This window comes from Nelumbo lutea, chromosome 7 (genome assembly GCF_056320005.1).
Source record: "Nelumbo lutea isolate HS-2025 chromosome 7, American lotus-T2T, whole genome shotgun sequence".
In the NCBI taxonomy this organism is placed as follows: domain Eukaryota; kingdom Viridiplantae; phylum Streptophyta; class Magnoliopsida; order Proteales; family Nelumbonaceae; genus Nelumbo; species Nelumbo lutea.
This window is the reverse complement of record NC_142690.1, coordinates 14751361-14769027: the sequence shown is the minus strand read 5'-3', so window position 1 is coordinate 14769027 and position 17667 is coordinate 14751361. Positions and strand designations below refer to the sequence as shown.

The window sequence follows — 17667 nt, the reverse complement described above, 5'->3', positions numbered from 1 at the left end:
AATAAAAGTAGAAATGGATGCCCTTATTAGAAACAATACCTGGGAGATAGTTGATCAGCCTAAAGGAAACAAACCAGTTGGATGTAGATGGGTATTCACTGTGAAACATAATGCGGATGGTTTTATTGAAAGGTATAAGGCTCGATTAGTTGCAAAATGATTCACTCAAACATATGGTATTGAGTATTTAGAGACTTTTGCACCAGTAGCAAAGATGACCACTATCAGAGTCCTATTATCTCTTGCATCCAGTTACTCTTGGCCATTGTATCAGATGGATGTTAAAAATGCATTTCTCAATGGAGACTTGTAGGAAGAAGTTTACATGCAGTTGCCTCTAGGATTTTATGGTACAGAGACAAGAAAGGTTTGTCGATTGACCAAAGCTTTATATGGACTAAAACAGTCCCCCAGAGCTTGATTTGATAAATTCAAGCGAGTCCTTGATAGGTTCGGATATGTGCAGGCCCAGTTAGACCACACCTTGTTTATTAAGAGAATGGATTCTTTCGTAACCTTGTTTGTTGTGTATGTGGATGATATTGTAGTAATAGGGAGCGATACTAGTGAAATTGAGTCTCTTAAGCAACTCCATCAAGAATTTGAGGTAAAAGATCTGGGGAAACTACGATACATCTTGGGCATTGAGGTAGCTAGATCCAAGCATGGGATTTTTGTCTCTCAACAAAAGTATGTCCTTAATCTGCTAGATGAAATAGGAAAGTTGGGAGTTAAGCCTACAGACACACCTATTGAACAAAATCATAGGATTAGTACAGAAGGTGGAGAGCCTATTGAAGATAAAGCTATGTTCCAAACATTAGTTGGAAAACTTCTCTATTTTTGCCTCACACAACCTGACATTAGTTATGCAGTTAGTGTAGTTAGTCAGTATATGTACTCTCCTAGAATTACTCACCTCCTTGCAGTTGAAAGGATATTAGCATATTTGAAGAGGTCCCCAGGCAAAGGCATTTTGTTCAAGAAAAATAACCACATGAAGATAGAAGTCTACACATATGCTGGTCTCCTAGAAGAGTAAGAAACAAAGTGTTGTTTCTCATTCCATGGCAAATGGTGTGGCTGAGATTCTATGGTTGAGATCATTATTTGAAGAATTGGGTATTGTTTATGAGAAACCCCTAATGTTGTACTGTGATAATCAGACTGCCATCAATATAGCTCATAATTCAGTACAACACGACAGAACTAAAAATATTGAAGTGTCGGCATCAGAGAAAGGGATACATCTCAAGAAGTATGCCTTCCCTACATCGCCTCCGACATGCAGCTTGCAGACCTTCTCACCAAAGTTATATCAAGAAAGAAGTTAGAAGAAGACATATGCAAGTTGGGAATGACAAATATCTACTCCCAACTTGAGGGGGAGTGTAGAAAACTGTGGACCCCACATTAGTATTCGTGTGACACCCTGGGACATACTTAGATTTAATCAGCTTTACTAGTAGGATGTTTTTTTTTTATCTTATCTAGGATTAGTTTTAATTTTAATCTTATCTTATCTTGCCATGTAAGCATTGAGTTATTTTACAATTAGGAAACTATGTATATAAATTAAGGGGTGGGGTGGCTGTTTCAACAACACCAACCACTCTCTTCTTTCTAAAACCTCTCCACGAGTTCTCCCTCTTCATCTCTCTTCTTTTTCTTTTCCTCTTCTCTCTTCCTTTCTTTATTTTCTATTCAAAACCTAAGAGATATTTGTAGTCTTGTATGATTACTATAAGTGATTTATAACTAATGAAATGCTTTTTCTACCATAATTATTGTTAATGTTAGAAGGCCTACCAATATATAGAAAATTTTAATTCCATATATAACACTCCAAAAGGTTTAAATAATGTTACCAAGAAATTTTCACAATACATTACAAGGCCAACAATATTTTATAGTGTGTTGAAACTTAATTAAGAGATAGTATGTGGTCCAAAAATGAATATGGTAGAAATGTACTTTTTGAGATGGATGAAAGGGAAAGCTAGAAATTATAGGATAAAAAATGAACTTATTCAACGCACCTAATAATGTATTCAACTAGTGATAATTGAAGAAAAAGTAGACTAAGGTTAATAAATCTGAAGTCATCATCATGGTCGCACAAGCCTTATCCCTACATGAATCATGTTTCGCCAATCCATAATATATATATGTATTTGTAAATTCATATCCACTATTAAATTATTAGTACGTGAATCATTTTTTACTACTTTTACCCATGTCTTTTTTGGTCTACCTCAAGTTCTTCTAGCCCCTTCAATGTGTAAATCACTTAATCTAATCGATGGTCTTGCACGAATATACTTAAACCATCTTAGTTTCCGCTCTCTCTCTCTCTCTCTCTCTCTCTCTCTCTCTCTATCTATCTATCTATCTATCTATCTATCTGCCTATCTATCTATCTATCATTTTATCACCTATTGGAACTACTCCTAGGTCCTTATGGATAACTTCATTCCTAATCTTATCCTTTTAGTTTTTCCAATCATCCATTTTAGCAGTTGCATTTCTGCCACATTCATTGTTTAGACATGTTTTTTCTTGACTGACCAACACTTTTTAATTTCCATACAACATAATTGGTCTTACAATTGTTTTATAGAATTTTCTTTTTAATCTAAGTGATATTTGCCTATCACAAAAAAAAAAAGTTTAGATGCACCCTCAATTTTGCCCGTCCCACTTTAATCCTTTAGGTGACATCCTCCTCAATCTCTCCCTTGTTATGAAATATTAAACCAAGGTACTGGAAATGGTCACATCGACTTATTTCTTGGTATCAAATCCTAAGCATATCTTTATATACACTCCTATTATTATTAAATTCTCATGTCATATATACTATGTTTTAGTCCTGTTTGTTTTAAAATCTCTTGTTTCTAAAGCATTTGCCCATAAGCTTAATTTTGCATTTAATCCTTCATTAGTTTTATCAATTAAAACGTTGTCATCAACAAACAACATGCACCATGAAACTTCTCCTTGAATATGTTCAGTCAATTCATCTATAACCAATGAAAATAAATAAGGGCTAAGTGTCGAACCTTGGTAAAGACCTATAGTAACTATAAAATCTGAAGTCACTCCCACTAGTGTTTTAACCCTTTCTTTTCCAAGACAGCAAGACACCATATTATCTCTCTAGCAATTCTATCATATGTCTTTCTAAATCAATGAGCACCATATGAAAGTTATTCTTCTTCTCTCTAAAGTCTGATGTCTAAAAAGTCAAAAACCTATTATTTAGGTCTAGAATTTGAAAAGTACATACTATTTTCTACTTTTTAGATGCTTTGAAAAGATAAAATTGTCCAAGTTGGAGCAACTCTCCAACTTCTAAAACTATTAAATTTACTATTTTACCCCTAGAAATAAACAATTTAATAATATTAAAATAAAAAAAGAATATTAACTAAAAACATTATTTTTAAATATTACTATTAAATAATAATGATTATTGTTAACAAACATTAAATAAATATATTTATTCATTTAAATAATATTTAATAATATTATTTAAATAAATAATAAAAATATCATTGCAATAATAATAATAAATGATGTTATTATTTATTATTAGATAAATATTATTATTTATTATTATGAAATGAGTGTTGTTAATGGGGGCATAAACATCCTTTTCATCACCTCTAAAATGTGTCTGAAATCAATTAGACATGAAACCAGTTGTGGTGCTAGGAATTTTCTTTTGGGGACCAACTTAGACATAAAACTATGTTTAATCGCATTCAGACATTTTTCCTCTAATCAAATGTCAGATGTGATATCATGTCAAACGCCTCCACCATCAAATAAGATGATTTGGTCACATTTAAAAAAAAAAAAAAAAAGACTTGTTAAATACGCGAGTGTTCCGTACAAATGAGGCCCACCCCTCATGAATTATAGACAGTGAATATTGGTTTTTAATGGGTTCTACAGTCTAATTGCACATGTCTTTGTTGTAGTTACTAAATAGAACAGAATGGTAAAATAGGATTCACGTAAGCGACCCCATATAATATAATTGGAACCAAGCTTAGATGACAATGAGGACGATTTATAAAGAGGGCCTTCACTCATTCAAAAATGGTGTTAGAGTTCCTTTCACTGGCCTCATTCCAAGTCTTATTCATATGAAACATACTTAACCTTGGTCAAGTCATCATCGCAACCATTCTGTAAGTTATTTATGCATGCCAAAGGACAAAAATAATCTAATTTAGTCTAATCTTGATGGACCAATGCCAGTCAATTGATGTGACAATATTGTTTTGATCATACTTATTCATATGAAACATACTTAACCTTGGTCAAGTCATCATCGCAACCATTTTGTAAGCTATTTATGCATGCCAAAGGACAAAAATAAACATCAGTCAAATTAATTAAAGTTTGTTATTGTCAAGGATAAAAATAAAATGCCAACCAGATTAATTATACATCTAGAAATGAGCGATGAATGAGTTGTTGCTTGTTGGTTTTTGTTTTGGTTTTCAGATCAATATCGTTGAAAGATTGGATCCTCAATTTGATTCACAACTGTAGCTACATGATGCACACCAAGAAGGGACCCACATGGAACCACAAAATATTCATGATGTGCGGTACATAATGGCTTTGTAAAACCAAAGGAGCTGAGGAGATCTGTTCATCGTACGTCTTTAGGTTTTAATATTTAGATTTTAGGGTTTAAGTTAAATTTCGGGATTTAGATATACAAATCAAGAGGTGGTCACATGCTTTTGTCTAATCAGTAGGGGTGGGTTCGAGCCGAACCGAATAGTATGAGGCTCGAACTCAGCTCGCCAAGGTAGGACAAGGTTCGAGCTCAAGTTTGATTTGAAAAAAAAAATATTTTATAAAAATAAAAATTTATATATAGATATAAAATATTTTATATTTGATATTTAAAAAAAAATAAGAATTATAATATTTTTATATTCGATCTTGGCTCGTTTATTAATTGAGCCTGTAATTTGGACTCGAGTTTGGCTCGAAGCTCGATTGGAACCGAATCGAGCCGAACTCGAATAATTCATGAAAAACTCAGCTCATAGCCACCCCTACTAATTAGGATAGGTTACAAGTATTTTCCCTATTCATTAGGATGCACTTTGAGATGTCAGAAGACTCAGAGCTGCAACCTAAGAGGCTTACAAGCTAAGGTCCATATATGCTCCACCATCAGATCTCCATGGGAGGTTAAACAAGTGTGGGAACTCCATTAAATTTTTCTATATCATAAGATATAATTTATTTTTCAAACCACTTATTCATCAAATACTGGCTCAGTCAAAACTACACCGTATATCTCATATATATGAGAGTTACGAGTCCATATCACCTGCCAACACCTTTCAATCCTCTACCAATATAATCCCACACCTTATATCTCATATATGATGTGTCTCACTTTTATGGTGGGTTCCAGTCTCATACTAAGATGTACAGTGTTAGATCAAGTTGAAACGTATTTTATTGGCAGAAGATCCTAACTCACTTTAGTTCGATTAGACTTTAACTCACTAAGGAGAAACATCAATTTAACATTTCTACTAACAAGCTCTGGCACATTCATTTTTAGGGTACCCTTGTTACAAGTATAAATAGTCTTAAATAACAGTTATATTTGTATTAATCAACCGAAAATGTTTTAGGTACGTAGAATAACAATGATGCTAAACACAACCTTAGCATTCAGCTAAACTCGAAATTCCTTTTGTTCTCTTATCTCCAATTGCCTCCATCTTGTTCAGTGCCTCCTATGACTACCCATTTATAGCTACATCAGTTCCTGTATTCTCTATTTCTCATTGTTGTCAGCCACATGGTTCAAAGTACTGATACCCGCAGAAGCGTATCGGTGCTTAGACACACGGAAATGGTATTTCTTTTAGTTTTTTTTTTTCTTTTAATTTAGTTTTTGGGGAGTTAAAAAAGAGTATTTTTCATTAAAAAAGAGTGGGATCCCAAAACATCCATAAACAGACGTATTGAAACCCAGAATATATGATACAATATGCTTAATATGGGGCATATCGTATGGAAATTATGAACCTTGGTCAGCCATATCCTGGGTCAAAATGATTTCACCTTCCTGCTTACGAACTAAACAAACGACAGCCAAAGAGTAATCAATAACACCAAAAGATATACATTCAAAAGAAAGCAATTCACTTCACAATATTTTCTTCATTGTTGTTAATTAAGGCACGGTTTGTATAAGGTTTTGCTTTTGAGATTGGGGTTGTGAAAAGTAAAATTGAACCACAAAGTGTTCTTCAGTATTAGGTAAGAGTCGCTTTCAAAATTAGGGTTCAATTATGATGACGGAAAGATATGACACCAATCTAGAAAACTTACAATCAATCAACCGGCATCATAAAAGTAGTTACCAATCAGGTGAATTTTCATCAAAATTCATGGGGTTGTGATTGGAGAAAGTATTACGTCTTTCCAGCATCATATATTTTCCCTTAAAAATATTATAATATGAAGCCAAAACACTTTTAAGCCCCAAAGTATACTAGTCTAAAAACTGGACTTTGTACTTTCGTGCTATAAAAGCACAAATTATGAAGCTTATCCACATCAGGGGGTACCCCATGACTCCAGATTGACTCCCCACAGAGCACGCCTCACAGCACATCTCAACCATGCATTGAGAACATCTCCCTATGACAAGTATAGGGATCAGGAGATTTTCCCAATGCACACTAGGGATGTTCTGTGGAGCACTCTGTGAATAACCAATGTGCTCTATTAGCCCATACACACACCATAATCCCCTCAACCCTGGTGACAGCATGATTTGATCCTAAGTCTCTGCTAGAACCAGCAAAATCACAACATAAGCTTGGAACTTGGAACACTTAATCATTCATTTTTCTTCCAATTTTAAAATCTCAAGTTTGATCAGCCAAAATGGGGATGTAAATAATGGGTCTATCAAAAGTTAGCCTGGCCCAGTCACTAATTGGGCTTAAGTTTTTTAGCTTCGTTCAACAAATCAAAGTGGGATGTCAATTGGGTGTCCAAAACAAACCTGACCAGGCCCAACCAGATTTTCTAATTGATTGGGCTTCCACTTTCGGGTTTTGATCTGGGCCTTGGCCTGAACTGTCAGCCTGACACTGGGTCAGGTTGGGCTCGGGTTTGAAACCTCGAGTAGCCCAAGGCGACCAACCTAACCATAGTGAAATCCTCCTTAACTACGTATACAAATTGACATACAACCATTATTCAAGGATGTTTACAACTGAAACAGGCATACCTTAAAACGTACATGTTTGGGAGGCTGTGGGTGATGTCTAATAATGTTAGCAACGCCCAAAACATTTTAAGTATAAACAGCAATGATACCAAACACAACCTAAATCAGCTGATTGACAAATTTTCTAATACTATAATTAAAGAGAAAAACTATGCTTTCAGTGAAAAAAAAAAAACAAAAAGAAAAAATCTATACTTCCAAAAAAGACATGACACCAGAAAGGAAGGGTTTTGACCAATCAAAACCAACCCGTTCGATAAATACCACGTAATGGTTATCACTATCGCTTTTATGATATGGATGTTTTTCTGGTATCATAGTCAAATTCATAATTAAATAATGATATACTATGGGTTCGACTATCGCTTTTTATGCCCAATTAATGGTGTTATAAAAAGTTGACGGGCCATAAATGGTAACGCGGTATTCATTAAAATTCATGGGATTTTTTTGATAATCCATGGTGTTTTTTGATTGGTCAAAGGTTCTTCCATTATCATACCTTTCTGGCATCATAATTTACCAAAATACCATACCCCAACTTGTGATGAGCATTGGGACCAGGCAGATCTCATACATGTTCGGCTGGCCCAAACTGTATATAAACATATGAACCACCCACAAGGTAAGCAAATACTACCCTACCACCTATATTATAAATCCATAATGGGTTTATAGACTGAATTCAACCCAAACTCAACTTTAGGTCTGTATTTGGGCTCAGTCCTGGCTCTATCTTACCTCGAGCTCGGCATGTCAAGGCTTGGGCTGGGCTGAGCCATCCCGTTCTAATGCTCAACCCAAACAAGTAAAATACAAACCAATTAAAAAAGACAGGAAAAACTTTAGAGGCCATGTTAGAGCCTAAGCGAGTCAGCCCCTCATGTAACACCTGTTGGGAAATGGGGTTATTAAAATTTGGAAGAGAAGCTTTGAGGTGCGTCTGAAGACACTGTCTTTAGAACGTTGTTTGCACCCACTCAATTTCTCTGAGTTTGTTGTTGGGTTACAGGAAAATCTGTTCTCAGGATACAACAGAGCCTTGGGCCAGAAGAGTCTCTGCAACCAACAAAGTTGAAGAATCTCCGGAGAAACCTTCTGTGAGATAGTAACAGACCAGACTAAGAGAGAAAGAGAGAAAGTGATTTTTGAATATCGTTTTGTGTGTGTGAAAAAGCTTCATTTATGCTCATTAAATAATCTTTGAAGAATCATGAAGGTGTTGGTTCAAAAAAGGCTTTTTGAATGGTCAGCCTCGCACCAAAATCAAAGCCTCCATTCGTGAGCCATGTGGGTGCTCGCAAAGTGCGAGCAAAGTGTGACTTTAAAGTGCCTCATTGCATTGCACACATCAATGTGCACGCGTTGCGTGGTAGCAAGCCTTCGTACTCTCCTCTCTTTATCTTAGGCATCCATGAACATGTTTTGATCCCATAAATTAGGCCAAAGATCACTAATTATATCCAATCCTCTAGTTTATGTTAGCCTATAACTTGATTTTCATTAGGTGCCTCTGTTTCATCTTAAAGTCCATGAAAGAAAAAAAAAAAAAGAAAGTTTGTGTAAATTTCCATATGTATATGTATTTTTGCCTCTTTTATAGCCAAAACTTTGTTTTCTGCTCCTTTTACATGAGGGGGGAGGGGACTTGGGCTTGTAAATTGGATTGTTGGTAAAATGAGGTCACAGAAACTTGAAGGAGAAGCGCTTTGAGGCATGTGAGCATGTTTGAAGACACTGTATTTAGAACGTTATTTGCCCCCACTCAATTTTACTGAGTTTGTAATTGGATTATAGGAAAATTCATTCCTAGGATACAACAGAGCCTTGGGCAAGAATCTACAACCAGCAAAGTTGAAGAGCCTCTGAAGAAACCTTCTGTGAGACAGTAGAAGATCGTACTAAGAGAGACAAAAGTGATTTTCCAAAAACTTGTATTCGATTGCTTGATTCACATTCTTTAAATAGTTTCTAAAGAGTCATGGAGAAGAGGAAGGTGCTTGTTCAGAAAAGACTTTGAATAGTCACAATTTCAAACATTGTGACTGTTAAAAGGTAGTTAACATTTAATGATTGTTAACTTTGAATAGTGCCTCATGATCACACCTGATCGGATCGTGACCGTTGAAATCATTAGCAGTCAGCCTCGCACCAAAAGTCAAAGTTGTCTCACGTGGATGTACGCGAAGTGCAAGCAAATGCGCCTCTAAAGCACCTCATTGCAGCACGCATGCACATGCGCATGTGTTGTGCGGTAGCAAGCCTCCATACTCTACTCTTTATATTTTTAAGAAATGTGAATAAATTCCTATTTAAAAACTTAAAACAAGTTTAGTAATTTTTTGATGTGGGACAAGTTGAAAACTGATTTTAATAAGAAAAAACATTATTTTCTGAGATATGTGTACAGGTTTGTTTCTTCATGTAATTGATCAATCAAACCCCCAATTGGATTTAATCTCTAATGAGATTAAAATGCAACATTGGGCCATCCCCTAATCGCTTTTTGATGGTTGGGTTGTGTTAAGGATCAAACCTTGGGCTGAGTATAGACTTCAGATCCATCTAGGAACAAGAACAAGAACAACCCAATACTCATCCCTATGTGGAGGTCAAATTGAGTATGTCTCTCTAAAGCATCATATAGCTTGTACGTTTTAGTGGATTTATTCAAGCCTAACCTTCCCTTTTTGCCTTGCCTATGGTTGCGTTTGGTTGCAATGCAAATTTGTTTGCACTAGTACAAATGCATAGGAGTGCAAATGAATAAAATGCAAATTCTGGTTTAATTTTATTCTGTTTTAGGTCTTATATTACTCATTTGTATTGCAATCAAACAAAATAAGGTAAAATTTGAAGAAAAAATAAATCCGAATTTGCATCTAAATCATTTGCACTACCATAATTTTGAATCAATGCAAATAAATTTGCATTGCTTACGGGATTTGCAGACAAACCAACTGAAATATTGAATTCAATCAAGCCTAACTTGCTCTCTAGTTATCTGATACATTGGTTCAATTAAAGGGAAGTGAATAATCTAAGGAGGCTTTCTAAAGTATCAAGAGAGCAGTTTTCTACAACACATTCCTGATGTGGCAAAGGCCACCGATATCATAGTTTGGATCTCCCACCCACAAGAACCCTACACACACATCAATACAATTGCACATTGAAAACATTACATGTATTTGCATGTTACCATTCATGGGGAGATGTTCCCAATGTACAGCTGTAGTGTCTTGTGGATAGGTATGGGTAGGATTCTTGTGGGCAGAAGATCTAAACTGCCAATATTAGGGGTCTTAACCCCTTGGGTGCTGTTTTTTTGTGAAATTGCAAATAAACCGAGCTAGGTTCATTGAATAGCTCAATCCAACTTGAGCAGAATTCGGATGAATTCAGATTGCTTATTAGATGCTAGAGTCCATGTCTATAGGGTTAGTCTTGGGTTGGTTCTTAATTCAATCCAAGCTATCTAATTTTTACCCCTGCTTTATTAATAGAGTGGAAAAGAGAGATTTAAAGAGGAAAGAATGACACATTTAATAGGAAGAGGAGATGTTTTAAACATTGACTACGGAGAGGGGAGAGAGAGAGTATGTGGTGGTGCATTTTACTATAGAAAATTAAGACCTAAGAGGGTTGTTATTGTGACTTATTTTAATTTTAATAATTTAACTTAGAAATAGATAACCACATATGTGAAAAATGAGAGGAGAAAGGAATCCATGTGAGCTCTATGGTGAGAGGACCCTTTATTTCGCTTTTTACCTCTTTGTAATATAGATATAGATGAGGCTGACTGAATTGGGCAAACCTTGGCTGATTTGTGCCCCGATAAAATAATGGCAGATCTGGACCTATTGACTTGTTTGGCTAGACCAATGGGCTATAGACTTGGGTTAACCCCAAACCATACTAAAGGTAGGATTCAATCACAAAATCTCCTCTACAAGTATAAATGTACAACCAACCAAAGTCTTCATCGACAAGCCAGCCAATTACACACATATAACTTGAAACCCAATACGTCTAAGGATCCATTTGGTTTACAATTGGAATCAAAATCAGAATCAGAATCAAAATCTTTTGGAATTGGAATTAGAATGTTCTATTTCCATAGTCTTGTTTGTTTGGTTCTATTTCCATAATCAAAATGTTCTATTTCCATAGTCTTGCAAACTAAAATTTAAAAAACCTTGAGGAAAAGATTGGGCTTGATGGGCTATCCAATCAGCTGCCTGATTTGCCTCAAGATAGACATGCCGGTACTTCAAACCAATCTCAAACTGGGTCTTCAAGGCAATGCAGTCTTCAATGATGTTCCACGAAGGTTTAGATTTATTGTGCAGACACTTCATCAGGGCTTTCGGTCTGTTGAACATGAACAGTTTTTTTCTCCTCCCAACCCTGTGGGATGTGGCTAGGGGTGTCAGACCGGTTTTGGGTTAGAACCATCCAAATCAAAATCAATTTGGAAGGATTGGATGAACCAATAAGACGCCGAATTGGGCCAATCCAAATTTAATGGCCCATAGTATTTTTTTTGGATTGGATTGGACCAGTCTATTTATATTGAATTGGATGCAGATTGAACAAATATTCATCCATTGATAGAATATAAAAATACAAGTGTCAATGGATCAGGTTTGGGTTGGCAGCAATTTGAACAGAATGAATGGTCCAGACATTTAATTGGAGTGGTCCAAAATGTCTAGAATATTCATCAGACTGGATTGGACTTCGTCCATATGCAATGAACTCATATTCGACTAGTTGGATTGGATCAAATCCTGTTCAATAGGCACCCCTACGCTGTGGCAAGATTCAATCCCAAATCTCTGGTACAACCAGCCTAGTCTTTTGCCGACAAGCCAGCAAATTACTGGCGTACAACTTCAAACCCATATGTCTAATATTTTTTTCATGTCGGTATGAATATGATTGGTCCCACCTAAATATCAATTTAATGAGACCAAATCAGCCCCCCACAAATCCCACAGCACATCCCCGCCATGTATTGGAAACATCTCCGGATGATAATTCCAAAAATGATTATGTCATCATTGGGAGATATTCCTAATACACAGCGGAAATGTATTGTGGGATGATGTGGGGGGCAATCTTGTGGGGGGCTGATTTGAACTCCAATTTTATTTATTAGTGTAAGGGAACATGTTATACACATGTTCAAGTAAGGATAGGATAAACATTGTACGATATGATATTTTTATTTAACTTTTACTACTTGTGGTTTTACATCAAAACCAAAGTCAAGTATCTGCTTTATATAGTATAGATTAGAAATGGTAATTTTTTTCCGTTCTTGTGGAGTATCCGGCTTCCCAATATATGTATTTAGAATATTTTTATATTTTTAAAAGTTCCCTTATTTTAAGTAAATCTATTTTCTAAAATAATATAAATCTAAAAAATTAGGGATTCAAGTCTTCAACAAGGAACTCATCTCCGTCAAGGATCATAGATGGAGGGTCATTTTATCCCCAATGGGGATTGGATTTGGGGACATGAATTTGTTTCAAAGTTAGGATTGTGGACAGGGAGTATGCCCTTGCCACAAATCAGTTATGTTGCCATTAGACCTGTTCATGGGCTGAGTTGGGTCATGTTCAGGTTGGCTTTGTCTATGTATCAATAGAATGCATTCAAGCTTGAGCCCGTCCCAACCATCATTACTAGGTCTTGATCCCCTTGTCCGACCCTCATACAAAGCCCAGGCCCGGGTTTGGCCAAAATTTTGAAAACAGAATTTTTTTTTCTTTTTTTATTCAATAAAAAGTTTTTATTTATATTAAAAACCTTCAAAACTCAAAAATAATAAACATCTCACCATTACTTAAAAAAAAAGACAAGAAGAACAAAGAACAAATATTGTATATATTTTTTATTAAATAAAATATATTTTTATTATTTAATATATAATATCATGTCAAACTCAGGCTGGGCTTTTTTGAGAAAGATCGACCCCTGAACAAAAAATTCAGGCCCGATGCTTTAGGCCTGAGATCAAACCCACAGGCCTAAAATTATGATCAAGCCCGACTTATAACAGGTCGGGCTGGGTTATTAGACTACTCGGTCCATGAATAGTTCTACTTGCCATTTTTAACATAGACAAATAAAACAAAAAATGAAAGAAAAAATAAAAAAGAAAGGAAAGACTCCTCTTATTTTGTCTAATCAACCTTCTCTTTATCATTTGCTTATCAAAAGTTAATTTTGTTCTCTTTTATTTTTCTTTATAAGCTGAATTAATTTACTCTCTTTTAAGCTTCCATTTTTTTTGGCAATCAAATACAACATAGAAAGATATCAAAATGTATAAATTCTTTCTCTTCACAAATCCATCCTATATCAGCCACACGGAACATTGTACGGAGGACTCTTCCATACTGACAACTTAAAACTAAAAAAAAAAAATATTCCACAATTGTGGTGGATAAATGCAGTTGTAAAGCAGTAAGAAAGCAAATTTGTATGCTTAGCAATGGATTTTGTGCTTCTGATTTTCTGAATATGAACCTGTAAAGATATTAATGTTGTTGATTTTTCTATCTTTAGCCACCTCTTGAGTGGGATTCATCCAATGATAGGTCTCTATCTTCTGAATCCTTTATTCAGCAACTATGTCAGTGGGTGCCCCCTAAGCCCTAACCAAGCAAATAATCAAATATGAAGTAGAAATATCCAAGTAGAGATGGATGAATGTTGAGTCAGATCCGATAGCACAGTCGTACTTAAATGCCACTGATCTGGTACATCATGTGAGACCCAGCTTACTGATTTTGATCACTTTGTGCATTTACAAACGTGATACAGGCATGCAGCAAATAAAGCACAAGGATGTTCATGCCAGCTGTATGATAAAAGGTCTGATCCAATCCAGGTGACTAGCATTTCTCAGCAGAAAAGACAATAGATAACATGGAAGCAAACACTCTGACGAGTGGTTTCTGCATCAGAGTTCCAACCAGTTCCAGTGGGTGCCATAGAATGTTAGCCAAATTATTGAAATCTTCCATTTCCGGACCCAGTTAAAAAATATGTTTACTTTGGCCACTCCTAAGTTTAGCAAGGCTCCAACTTCACTTTCCCTTCTATAAAAACCCATTTCCCTTTCTTTTCCTTCACATCCCTCCCTAGCCAGAATCAGAAGGAGTAGATCATCTTTGAATTTTCATATAGTTTCTAGTTTTAGTTTCTTGATCCAAAGGGAGGAAAGAAAAAAAGTTAGAACCCAGATGAAATGAGTCAAATGACTGAGTAATCAGTTTCAGGATCATTGGAGACATATCAAGATTCTTAGAACTAGATTTCAGCTCTTTATCATATTTGGGTACCTCAAAGTTCTGTTTCTGAGTCTTATAGATTAGAAAGGAATTTGGGTTTCATCATTTTGATCAAAATCTTTGATATCTTTTTCCTTTTCTGCTACGTATTTCAGAATAATCTGTTTTACAGAAGAGATCATTCATCATGTCTAGAATTTCCAGTCCTATCCTGTTTTTAATCTTCTTCTTTTCATCCTCTGCTACGTCCTGTCAATATACTTTTCCTAAAGGCCGAGTCTTCAGATCATGCATTGCTCTTCCTGTTCTGAATTCTTTTCTTCACTGGACTTACAACCCATCTGGAACAGTCAACATTGCCTACAGACACACAAGCATTGGTTCCTCTAGATGGGTTGCTTGGGCTATCAATCCTAGAGACAGAGGCATGGTTGGATCACAGGCTTTTGTTGCTTACCAGCTTCCAAATGGAGCCATGCGTGTCTACACAGCACCTGTGACTAGTTATACTACACAGTTGAATTCGGGTGTTCTAAGCTTTGCAGTCTCAGATCTATCAGCCACCTATGCAAATAAGGAGATGATCATCTATGCTACTCTGAGACTACCCGGGAACATGACTGTTGTCAATCAGGTCTGGCAAGAAGGCCCCCTTTGGAGGAACACCCCAATCATGCATCCAACCTCTGGAGAAAACCTTGATTCTATGGGAATTGTGAATTTCCATTCTAGGTAGATTGCCATTACCAGTGTAGAGAAATCAAGAATTAGAAGATGGAATAAAAGCAAGTAAAGAAACCATTATAGGGCTTTCTTTTACATGTAGTCACTTTTGTTCTTCTTTTTTCCATTGTAGTTGATTGGCTCTTTTTATTGTTCCTTTGTGTTTCTTTCAGATGTAATAACAAGATTGAGCCATCTTTGTAAGACTAAAAATAGACAAGAGACATTCTAGAATAACACCTCTCTCTCTCTCTATGTTTTGGAATGAATCACTTTCCTAATTTTCCTAATCCTTTACTCTTGGAAATCTCATGAAAAAAACTTAGAATAGATTACCAAATAGTGAAGGGCCAGAGATAGTTGTAAGTGTAATAACAAGATGTGAATGCAGAGGATTAACCCTTTTTGGGAAAATGACCTACAGAAGAAGACCAATAATCTTCCTACAAATACCACTCAATCAATTTGTCTTCTGCAACTTAGAATCAAAAAATAGCATTTCCCCCATGGAAATGGTTAAATGATGTTCTCTAAAAGGAAGAAAATACGGAAGAAAACAGAAACATTTCTAAGGAACCATATCCAATGCAACCTGAGTCTCTGATATCCACCAAAAAAAAAAAATAGTATGGTGTCTTGGCCTCCTGGGTTGGGATCTTTAGTTATGATCAGAACCATGTTAGACATAGGGCTAACTTAAGGTATGATTAAAAAGAGAGAACTTGTATTCTTGGTCCAAATTAAACAATTTCGTTGCTCTCAACAGAGAACTTTTGAAGGCTGCATCTTCAAAAGCATGCCCAGAGGCCATAATTTAATGGGTACCGAGGCTTGGGCCATGTCTGATAACAGCTGAAGTAAACTGTACGATTTATTATTTTGTTATTTAGTGAATAATAAAAATATATTATAGTTAAAGTAAGCTACCCAACTTGAGCTTCAGCCATTAAAGAGCCAATAACATGCTTAAAATAATCTTACTCGGAAAAAAAAACAAAACAATAAGCTTTTCAGTTCAACTACTTCAGCCATTATCAAACAACCCCTTGTTTTTCCCTCAACTACTTATTCTTTGCTATACGGTTTTGGTTTTGATGAGGGCAGATTTGGCCCTCTAGTGGAATTGTGACACGTGGCACCTCGTGACAACTAGGTAAACACCCAGCCAACAAACTTACGAAGTTGGTGACCCACCTGGGCACCAGTCTGGCTGGCCTGGCGCGACCTAACGCGCGCCTGTGCGACCTGCGCACGGCCTGCGCGACCTGGCCGACCTGGACCAGCCTAGCACACGATCCGACCAAGCCGCTCATAAGACGCCCACCGACAAACTCGATGGCATACATACCCCCGAGCTTGGTAGCTCACCAGGGAGCTCGCCAAAGAGCCAGGCAGCTCGGCAAAGCTCGCCACAAATAGTTCGACAGAGCTCACCATAGGCAGCTTGCCACAGGGAGTTCACCCCTAGGGAGTTTGCCCCCAGATAGCTCGCCACTTGTAGAGAAGTTTGGTACAGGAGTAGTTTGGCGTATCGCAGGAAGATCTCCTGCTTGACGACCTGGCCTAGACACTGACCCGCCGACTGACACAGGCGCCTACCTGACGACCTAGCCCAGACACCGACCCGTCAACTGATGCAGGCGCCGCCTTGACAACCTGGCCCAGGCGCCGACCTAGCTGCCTGACACAAGCGCCAGCCTGACGACTTCGAGGAGTTCACCACCGTACCCCGGTTCTGACAGGATGTGACGAGTCTTACCGTTTGGAGGATTTTCACCAACCTAAACCGCGAGGACTCCGGTATATAAAGACCTCACCCCCCAAAGGGGAGGGGGATGAAAAAAGGGAAGTAACCCCTGCTCTCTGGCTCTCTCGTTTCTCCAATATTATCTTCAAAGCTCTCTACAATCAGAGTGCTAACTTAAGCGTTGGAGAGCCCCTGCTGGGAAAATACCCCTGGGACCTTTGATTTAGTTCTTGCAGGTCCCTCAGCTCCCACCGCCTACAAAGAGGAGGAAAAGATGGAGTTCTCGCAGGTCCCTCAGTTCCCGCCACCTACAAAGAGAAGGAAAAGATGGAGTTCTCGCAAGTCCCTCAGTTCCCACTGCCTACAAAGGAAAGAAGACCACCTCATGCTGAGGACAGTTGGATTGTGCCGCACCAAGGAGCTCCACCATTCTCTAAGTCACCGGCCGCCTAGTAAGCAGTTCGCCACCAGGCAGTTCGCCACCGGGCAATTCGCCATCAGGTAGTTCACCACCGGGAAATTCGCCACCAGGCAGTTCGCCACCGGAAAGTTCGCCACCAGGCAATTCACCACCGGGCAGTTCACCACCA

General features: G+C 37.2%; 1 pseudogene; it reads left to right on the top strand.

Moving 5' to 3' along the window:
• Window positions 1–13: 13 nt before the first annotated feature.
• Window positions 14–15343, top strand: LOC148845245 (cytochrome b561 and DOMON domain-containing protein At5g47530 pseudogene; annotated as a pseudogene).
• The last annotated feature ends 2324 nt before the right edge of the window (window positions 15344–17667 follow it).